The following is a 10,016-nucleotide window of genomic DNA, read 5'->3' as shown; positions in this document are numbered from 1 at the left end:
CGATCAGGGCGCTGGGAGGCGGGACGGAAGGCGGTCTTCAGTTTGGCTCCCGCCCGCGCTAGTTTCACTGACCTTTACGGGACTTGTGGACTGCTTTTTGTTGCCCTTTGGTTTGTTTGTTGGTTTGGTTTGGTTTGGTTTCCTCGCCTTGGGGGGGAGGAGGGGTGGTGTCTGGGTTTCTAAGAACGCATTTTCAGTGGCAAGTAGAGTATGAATCACATTCTGTTCTTATCTTGAACTTATCTTTCTTAATGAAACAGAAGAATATTTAGTCCTGAAACCTCTACCTAGCTATGCCTTGTGCTGGTCTGTGTCAATGTTACTTGAACTATGTTCTATGTAGTATTAAAGTTCAAAATGGTTTCTTGGGAACTGCAGAATTGACTATTTCAATAAATAACCACCTAGATTTCTATCAGCCCTAATCAAAATACATGCTGAAGATCACCCTAGCTAAGAAACCTTTCACCAGTAGCAAACGCCCATGGTAGACCAGGACAAACATATACTCCCCTGTGTGACTTCCCACACAATTCCAATGGCATTACAAAAAGCAGTAGAAACTCTTTAACACTCGGCAGGATCTCTCTCATGAAATGGTACACATTACAGTCTCTGAGAATGTGACATACATACGGACTATGTGTTTCAAGACTTCAGCACACTGAAAGATGAACAGTACACTAAAAGGTCAATTTGCAGGATCATATTCATCTTTCTGAAGTGAAACTTCCCACTGAAAGGAAAACTAGTGCCAAATGAACTCTAAATGTTATAAAAGATCCAAAACAGGTTGCTAATGACTTACTCGTTTATGTCCCCTTTATAACCTGGTTTCTAGTTCAGAGTAGACACTTGTCCCTTTTATGCTCTCACTTTTCCTAACTGGAAAAAAAACTCACTGAATATTCATACTACTTAAAGAATCAATAATTCTACACAAAAACCCACGTAAGATCCCAAGATTGTCCTTAAAACTAGAGAGAACTGCAGTCTAAACTATAATGACGCAACATATATGTAGAGTAGGAATTTGAAAGTCATGCTGGTTGACTCTAAAGTGCAAATACTTTTAGTAGGACAGTCTGATGAAAATACAGATGCACACATTGATTACTTAATTGCTGTAATTGCCGAACGTTATTACTACAGCAGTGTTTGTTCTTAGCACTTATTTTAGTAAAACTGAAATGCAATTAAATGCAGCAAATTAGTTTAGTAAAATAACACAATTTTACTGAAGTTGCTGGATATATACAGAAATAATAGAATGCGCTTTGCACTTAAAACTGATTAAACTGTTAAGATGAAATTCACCTCCTATGTCACTATACAGCCTTCAAGATTTTAAAAATCATGGGTCTTAGCTTCTCAAATTCTTACTAACAGTTTGGAAAATAAGAGCTGTCTGGTGGTCTTTGCAATACTAATACTCAATTATGAACATTTCTATATTTGTAGAGGACACAGCTGTCAAACTTCCCGGAGAATTTCAACAACCTGTACTTGGTACTTAAATCATTTACTTCCTTCAGCCATTTCTATCCTCGACACTTGTTATATGTTTTCCTTATTACAAAGCATCAGTTTCCATTAGCTTAGTTTTTCAAATAAAGGAAGCATTATCAGTGGATTCTAGAATCTTAGATGCTGGGCAGGGTGATTTTTGAGTCGTGCAAAAGAAAAGGTATGCAAAGTGTAAGTTAAAACTTTTTCATGTGATTATATATCCATACAAGAGACAACTATTCCGTCCTATAATGATCAGCAAGTCATAGCATCAACTATGCAACTGCAAAGGAAAACAATTTCCAAACTGGTATGTATCTGAATAAACCTAACTTTTTTGTGACAAACTCTTTGGGGCAGCAGTAAAGGATACATCTCCTTTACAAAGGAGAAAGTGTTAATGCTTTGAATCACAAATATGCAACTACATTTTACATCTGAAATGCTAAACTAGGAATTATCTGTGATATGACACTATTAGTATCATTTAGTGCATTTAGAAAAGACAGATGTAAGACATCACACTTTAAAAGGGAAAAACCAGGTTTATTCCATGCAGTTTACAATACACTAGTGTTATGAAAAGGAAGTTTAAAAATACCCACACACGTTTCATTTGTATGTTTGTTTTGAAAGTGATGGCTAACTGTAACCACCTTCAAATTATTTGGGAAGCCCTAGCAGATTTTTTTTCCAGGGAAATTTCCCTGAATTCAGTTTCTTGTCTGTGTCTGTGCTATGAGTTTTGGTTAATGCAAATGCATTAAAACCAAATCAAAACTCAAATTTTGCTGCAGTAAGAACACTTCAGAGATAACGAATTGGCACAAAATAAAGTATTATTGCTAATCCACTATCCAGGAAATAACATGTTGCAAGTACAGCCACTTGGGTATAAGCAGAAACAGCTGATGTACAACTAATTTTGAGACCAGTGATGTGGAGGAAAAGGAAAAAAAAGAACATTTGTTGAATTGGGTAAGTGGGCCTAGAGAGTGCATAGGAAGTAGATTTTTCATAGCTAGGCTGAGCTGAGGATAAGGACAGAAGCAGGTGGAAAAAGCTGCCATTTGATACTTCTTCAGTTTGGTGATCTTGTTCCAGTTCCAGGTAGAGAGGTCGGCAACATTCCTTTTAAGAGTGCCTTGGTACTTGCTTCATTCTAGCAAGTACACGTGAGCCAAGTTAATGTGAGTGAAGTTGTACATAAGCTTTTGGAAAATCTTCAAAATTAACAAGAATCATGTACATAATAAATAAATTTACATTTCAGATGATGAGGCCTCAAAATCACAACGGCTCTTAGGTCAAAACTTAAGCTAAGCTTTCTAAGGCAAGGAGAGCACTCTTCCCCTTCCACTGACCCCCAAAGTAGCAAAATAACTTTTTAAAAAGTTTCTCTCATTATAGTAGTTATTAAGACATGACATCCCGAAGAGAACCATTTGATGCATCCAGAAAGCTATATTTGCAGCGGTATCTATTCACTGAACTTTTGAACTTTAAGCCTTGGTAGACCTTGCTAAAGTAAACGTCAACTAAGATGCAAAGAAATATTCTGTGACAATTTCCTGGGGCAGAACCGTCCTCAAAGCTTCTCTATTGCCAATGCTGTTCACAAAAGTTGTTAAATTTCAGCAAAGGTGAATAATAAAGTGGTGGGTAAGTGTACTGCCTTGTCTAGTGTGCTCTTATCCAATCTGGATACTGAAAATCCAAGCCATATAGGAACACTTACATCTGCAATTGGTTCAGCCATTTGTAAAAAAATATTTTAAGAGTCCATGAGTTGAAAGGAAAACAGACTAGTTGTTTTTTAAATGTTGTATGTCTCTGGAACCTCAAATTAGCCCTGGAAAGCATTTTAGCCCTTAGCATTTCTGCTCTGAAAATGGAAAGAGTTCCTTCTGACAGTCATTTAGGCAAACTGGACAATAAGATCTATTTAGCCCATTAAAGCCTCTGTTCATTAAGAAGCCTTTAAAGAGAGCTCCTGATTTTTGTGAGACAAAAGAAAACTTATAGGACACTGAATTCAGAGACCCTTCCACTTTTTTTTTTAAACTGAATATTCATACTATTTAAAGCATCAATAATTCTACACAAAACCCCACGTAAGATCCCAAGACTGTCCTTAAAACTGGAGATAACTGCAGTCTAAACTATAATGAAGTAACAGGCAGCATCCTCAGGCTTAAGTATTCCAAAATTTTTGTGTTAGAAAACACACTTCTCCAATGACCACTCAGGTTTTAACCCTACTGTCTTAGGATAACAGACACTGTTAAACGCGTAACAAAATTTCATCTCTTTTCAACAACCCCACAGTTCAAGGGCTGATTGAAGAAGTTAATTTGAAAAACTTGTAACTTTTGATGTGGTGAGAGAATGAAATAGGAGAATGACACTTTCTGATTTTATCACATCTCAAGTGAACAAGGTCCCAGACTTCACCTTGAGGCTCTCTTTCATTTGACTTTGATCTTCCTCAAAAAGCCCAGGACAACTTCACTCTTCTCCCGGTACTTCCCGAGGAATGTATTCCAGTATACCTGAATAATTATAATCCAGATTCTATTTAATTCCACTGAATCAGATACTATTGCATGTTTGCACTCCAAGTTCATTTTTGTAATATTAATAAAAACTTGTAATTAATGTAATTTACTGGTGGTAGCTCTCTACAGCTCAAAAAGAGACTGACAACTCTCAACAGCCTCAACAGACATTCACAGAATAGTGTTCTGTTATGAGAAGCACTTTTCTGATAACACTATCACTCTACTCAGCAAACTTGTTCCCTTGGTTGCATGCCTGTAATCAAGTTATTTTTTGTTTAATCTGCCAGAAGTTTTCATTTTTCTCCTGAAAAAAACCCCAACAAACCACCTTTCTCAGAAAAAGAGGAGACTGATTCAATTTTTGAATCTGCAGGAAATAATCCTGTTTCTAATCAATCATAACTGTGCATTCTCATTACTAGAAATGGAGCTACACAGCTATTGTCTAAAGAAAAACTGAAAAAAAAGAAGTCAGATGGATTAATCAAGCTTCATCTTTTAAGAAATATCTTTTTCAAGTGCTACAGTGCAAGATGCAAGGAGGAACTTTTATCATTACAAGAAATCTGAGTTTGAAAAAAACACAGTACATTTTCCAAATTTTATGAGTATATGATTCTGATGACAGAAACTTTAGTAAAGAATCAAGATAAGCTTCTAAATTCAATCAAGTCTTTGACACACAATTAAAATTACTATGGGATAAAAAACCTGCAATTAACCATAATCCATGGAAATCCCACAGTAAGTAGTAAGTAGGACAAAATCCCAGGTAACCTTTGGGCTGGGAGGTGCTGAGTCAGAGTTTATGTTTGGACAGTTATTACGGACCATGTGACCATTCATGTATTTGAGGCTTCAGAATTACTCGTTCATTGCAGACAAACTCTGATTCACTTGCTACTTGAAAAAGTCAAAAGCATGTAATATAAAAATGTCATCTCCAATAAAAGAAAATAGCCTCTGAGAAAACTTAAGGCCAACAATACGCTGTTTCCTAACTCAAAGCAAGAAATTGCTATAGCAAATTCGAACTTCTGTTTTTAAACAAGTTTTGCAAGAAGTTTGTCATGTAAATGCCTTTAAGGAATTTAGTATCATTCCCTTCCTGCTTTAGTCCTTCTGCTATGATCTCTTCAAGCTCAGGATCTTAAGTTCTAACCTGGAATACTGTTCTGATTTAAGAATACAGGAGCTGTGTAAATAGAGAGTTAAGTCAAAGGGGTTTGCAGTACACCTTTGCAGCCCCAGCCCTGTAGTGAACCCCTCAGCTCTCCACAGTCACAGGCAATTCTCAGGTAGGTACTCTCCAAACAGCAGAAAAGGAACGAAGGACTCCAGTTTAAACTGTACAGGTACATTACTTCATTCTGCAATATCTTAACAGATGAAGCAATGTTTACAAAACCTGGTGATGCAGATTGGAGTCTAATGCAATTACCTTGTTACTAACTTTATTTGAAACTGCAACAGTCAAACAAAAAGAAACAAAACTTATTTAGGAATAAATTCTTAATGCCTTGAAAAAAGCTGAAGATACATTTCTATCTATCTGAAATCCTCACATGATCACAAAAATTGAAACAATAATGACAATAACAAGAATAGGAAAATAGTTAGTTCAGGTGGTCTCAAACAACAGCATATTTAAAATGATTTACAAGGTACCTGCCTACTAAAGTTCTCTCTTTTTTCTTTCCTTCTTAAAATCTTTGTGAGGTATTGGAAACAAAGTGCAAAAAATTATTAAACACTCATTTCCCTAAAATTAGCTATGGCAGGAATACAATGTAAACTAGACTGCAGGTAATCTCATTATAAACACAGGTTTTGAAACTGGAAATATTCCAGTGGAAAAAAAAAAAAAACCCATACTTTGAAAAACCCACTCTTTTCCATATTCTAAATTTGTTCAGTTTGCTCAGTTTGTTACTCATACTTTGCTGATGTCATTCAGGAAAATTTCATTTTATCAAATAGTCTGTCCTTTTTGGGTTAAATAAGAGAGACAACAGAAATGCTGATTCAGAAGGACCACTGTAAAACTGGTATTTTAGGCATTAAAATCCACTTACATCAATGCTGAATTACTCTGTGGAGCACATCAAGAGAAAAACAAGTAACATGGTTGGCTGCAATTCCGTGAGCTGGGGAGCTCAGAGATCTGGTGAAGTCATACTGTTTAAAAACACAGTGACTACTGCAGCAGAGGAAATGTTTTAATATGCAGTTAACACAGACAATTGTTATGCTTATTTTCAGATACACAAGATAATCTGTCACTATTTAGGGGAAATCTGTGTGCTCAATTTAAGCTGATCAGATATGGGTACCTAAAAAAGTATAAAAGTATAAACATTTCCCCCTACACAATTACAGTTTTAGTAAATTAAATTCAGTTTTAACTTCTTAAAAAAAGACAAAAATTTTATGTGTTGTGGAGGGGCCAGCATCTTCCTGTGCAGACCACATCCAAGTCACAAAATGCATTACAAATCCTTTCAAGCATTGGGCACACGGACAAAACATTTAGCCCATTGCTTAACCTGCTTAGTAGAAATGTTTCTTACAAATTGTTTTGCCAAACTTTTATCAATGTGTAACTCCTTTAAAGAAAAATTTAAAAAAAAAAAGCAGACCCTGGGCATTTGAAAATCAGGCTTTTGTGTGAAGGATTACCTACAATATATGCATAAATTCTAAAATTACTAAGAATGAAAACTGTAATGTCTTCAGAATTTCAAACCATCCTGTAGCTTCTTGAAACTCCCTTCCACTGGTTCCATGAGTCAATGAAGCCAAGCTTTATACTGTCCATCTCATTAAGTGTTTTAAAGATGTGCTAAAGATTCTGCTCAAAACATATTAGAAAGCTCTGGTCTTGTGTATTAGCCTTCATCAAGGACAAACTAACAAAGCTGCACCACGTTCTTTTCAAACACTGTTCTTAACTGCATAGTTGAAACTGTATAGAAAGAGAAGAGTTGATTACAGGTATCCTGAATATCCAGAGTAATCGGGTTTTTCAACTGGATGAGTTTATGTTCACACTAAGGTTGATTTTAATCCTAGTCATAGAGACAGGGACCTAGGACTAGCCAGTCATATTTCTGTAAAACCTTCGGCTCTAGAAAAATCTCTACCCTAATCCACACAGTTCAATGCTTATAGGCATTTTATAAAAGCACAAACACACATATGAGTACAAACATCTCCAAAGAAACAGAATGTTCAGTTGGTCATTTGAACTGAATTTTGATTCCCCTTTCAAGAATGTGACCAGGACTGGAGCATAACTTTTGCAGGAGACTGTTTTAACAGCGGGAACATCAAGAATAACTCAGATGAAGGCCGTTTTCTCTGAGTTTAGTCTTCCCTTTGGATATTAAGATAAGCTATACATCCAGTCAGTATATACACCCTTCAGAGAAAACTTTTCTCTGCTCTTGTGTAACTTTTACATGTGCTAGTTTCAGTTGATCTTCTAGGCTGTTATTACATAATAGATTATGTCACAGAGCCATAAGGAATGTGCATTATAATACAGTCAGCTGGGGCTGACACTGAGTCTAAAACAATGTATGCCCAAATACTTGCATTTGTGGGCTGTAACATTTATATGTGTGTGTGAGTGTGTGAGTGTGTGTGTGTGTGTGTGTGCGTGTGTGTAGCACCAATTACATTGTCCTTTTAAGGTTTACAATGATTAGTAGGAAAATGTCTCCAAACCGATCCACATTGGGTCATCCAGCACCAGACATCAAGTGCTACATATCTCCGAGGAAAATATGAGTGCATGGTCATTTCTTTTCAAATGACCAGTGTCAATCAGCCAACAAGAGAGTACAACCATGCACTACAACCAAAACTTAACACACACTCCCACACCATCTATTCCCATTATGTAATCTTGCAATGCTTCCAGAAGTTGACACCAGCTTATAGGCAAATATGGTTGAACCCAGATCAACAGAAAATTGTCTAAATCAGATTTTTTCTTTTGCAGCCGAGCCTCTTCAGTGTGACAATCCACTGCATCTTCGAATAAAAGAAAAAAAATTGTCACCGTTCAATACTGTCTTCACATTCTGGAACCTCGTTCTTGCAAAATCTGAAATAGACCAATAAAAATTCTATAAATGAAAATTAGCTCACTGTCATTCCTAAAGCATGGAGATCAAAGAGCAACATAATGACTATTTTAAATAACCAGTAATGTGTCAGGGATCTGGTTCAAGGACATTCCTGGGGTCTGTGCTTTAAAGCTGAAAAAAGACGGATTGATACGTACAATGTCTACTATCAAATACCATTAAAACAGATGTAAAACACTGCTAGGAATTGAGTATTATTAATATCAATAATTAATACACCAACAAGACTTAAGAGTTGGCAATTGTAAAAAGTAAGCCATTGCACCTCAACCTAGTCCGGAAGATCCTGAGGTCCTATGTGGTAAATTAACCTGGGTACTTTACTAGAAACTGAATTTAATCTTCATTTTTCCTGTTGCAGTAAAATGTCCTTAACTTTCTGACATTTCAGATATAAACTGTGTTCCATAAATTAGTACTGAAAACATGAACTAGCGAATCAAAACGTGCAGAAATGGCACACTGGGTGCGATGATGCAAGAAGTTTTTAAAGGCCAAGTACATCCTGGCAAGATTTAAATCAACAACACCCATTCTACTTCCAGTTGGAGTATTTTTTCTCCTTTTCTGTTTCAGTTTTTTTTTTGGCTCCTCCAGAGAGGAAAGGATCCAAGTCTTAGGACTGACTGTTCAAGCAACACTACTTTAATGTTGCTGCTCTAAACTGAATCACAACCAGAAATAATGGTCAACTCTCGGGCTGTGCAGTACTCCAAACTGTGTCAGCAGGCTGTAGAACCAGTCATCACAAAAGGCAAACAAAGCATTAATCAAAGCTTCAAACGTACTGAGCACAAGTACTTAAGAATGTTAATATGTAAGTAAAAGTCTTATGATACTTCATTTTCTTTTGCTTCTTGATAGTTTTCTTAGTATTGTGAAGGGCTCTTGATTTCAAAAGCTGAAAGAAAGCAAAGGACCGATCCCTGGACAACAGCAGAGCTGCCTTCAAGATGAATTTCCTTCTATGATGATCTTTGTGTGGCCTGATGTTACAACACTCAGCAGCACATTTCAGCCCACAGAATCTGCCAGCACACACAAACACTTCAATCTTGTAGGGTAAAGGCTGGCAGTCACTTAATACAGCAAAACAGTTTAAGTATGGTTTTAAATTTTAAAAGTCTAGGTATTTGGTTTCCTTGTAATATTGTTAAAATGGCTATTATGGCTTTCATAGTGACTGAAGTAAAGCAAGGTCTCACCTGCTTCGCACAACTCCATGGGATTTTTTAAGGGCTGGAGTTCATAAAAAACTACCATTTGTGTAGCTCAGGGACAGTTCAGAGGCAGTGTGGTATTAGCTCAAAAAAAAAAAAAAAATCCACTTCATCTCTTGCTCACCTGGATCTAGCTTTGTGCATACAAAGTTTTTTTTCATTTCAAATTCAGCATTATTGTTTTGAAGTTATGAAGCCAGAGTTCAGTGCAACTACTATGAAAAATTTCCAGTATAGAGAAAGACATTTTCCACCAGCCATGACATGCTTTAAGATATATTTTAGAAGCAAACACTACTTATTTCATGAAGATAATTTACTATGAGTACTAAGCAAAAAGCTTTTCATATGAATCTGCAGGAAAGATGTAAGTGAATTCTGTGGGGAAAAAACAGGCTCTGTAAATTACTCAGAAACTGCTTGTGTAATACATGCAAAAAAAAACTTACACAAGACGGTGACACTGATACCAACTCATGGTATTACAGTGTCATTATAGCTTCCATACAATGACCTGGATGAAGGCTTGAAGCCAAAATTCACAAACTGAGTTTTACTGGAAGGTGGGGAAA

The 10,016-nt window shown here is 36.4% G+C and overlaps 1 protein-coding gene across 1 annotated transcript in view; it reads right to left on the bottom strand.

Annotated features, from left to right (window-relative positions):
- Positions 1 to 2,034: 2,034 nt before the first annotated feature.
- KCTD5 (potassium channel tetramerization domain containing 5) overlaps positions 2,035 to 10,016 on the bottom strand; it is a 23,911-nt gene continuing 15,929 nt past the window's right edge. Inside the window, exon 9 of the mRNA XM_017734314.1 lies at positions 2,035 to 8,181. The gene's annotated coding sequence lies outside the window, so the exon portion shown is untranslated. The remainder of the gene's footprint in view (positions 8,182 to 10,016) is intronic.

The sequence above is a fragment of the Corvus brachyrhynchos genome, unplaced genomic scaffold, assembly GCF_000691975.1.
Source record: "Corvus brachyrhynchos isolate BGI_N302 unplaced genomic scaffold, ASM69197v1 scaffold5, whole genome shotgun sequence".
Lineage (NCBI taxonomy): Eukaryota > Metazoa > Chordata > Aves > Passeriformes > Corvidae > Corvus > Corvus brachyrhynchos.
Note: the sequence above shows the minus strand (reverse complement) of the source record. Positions and strands in the feature narration are given on the sequence as shown.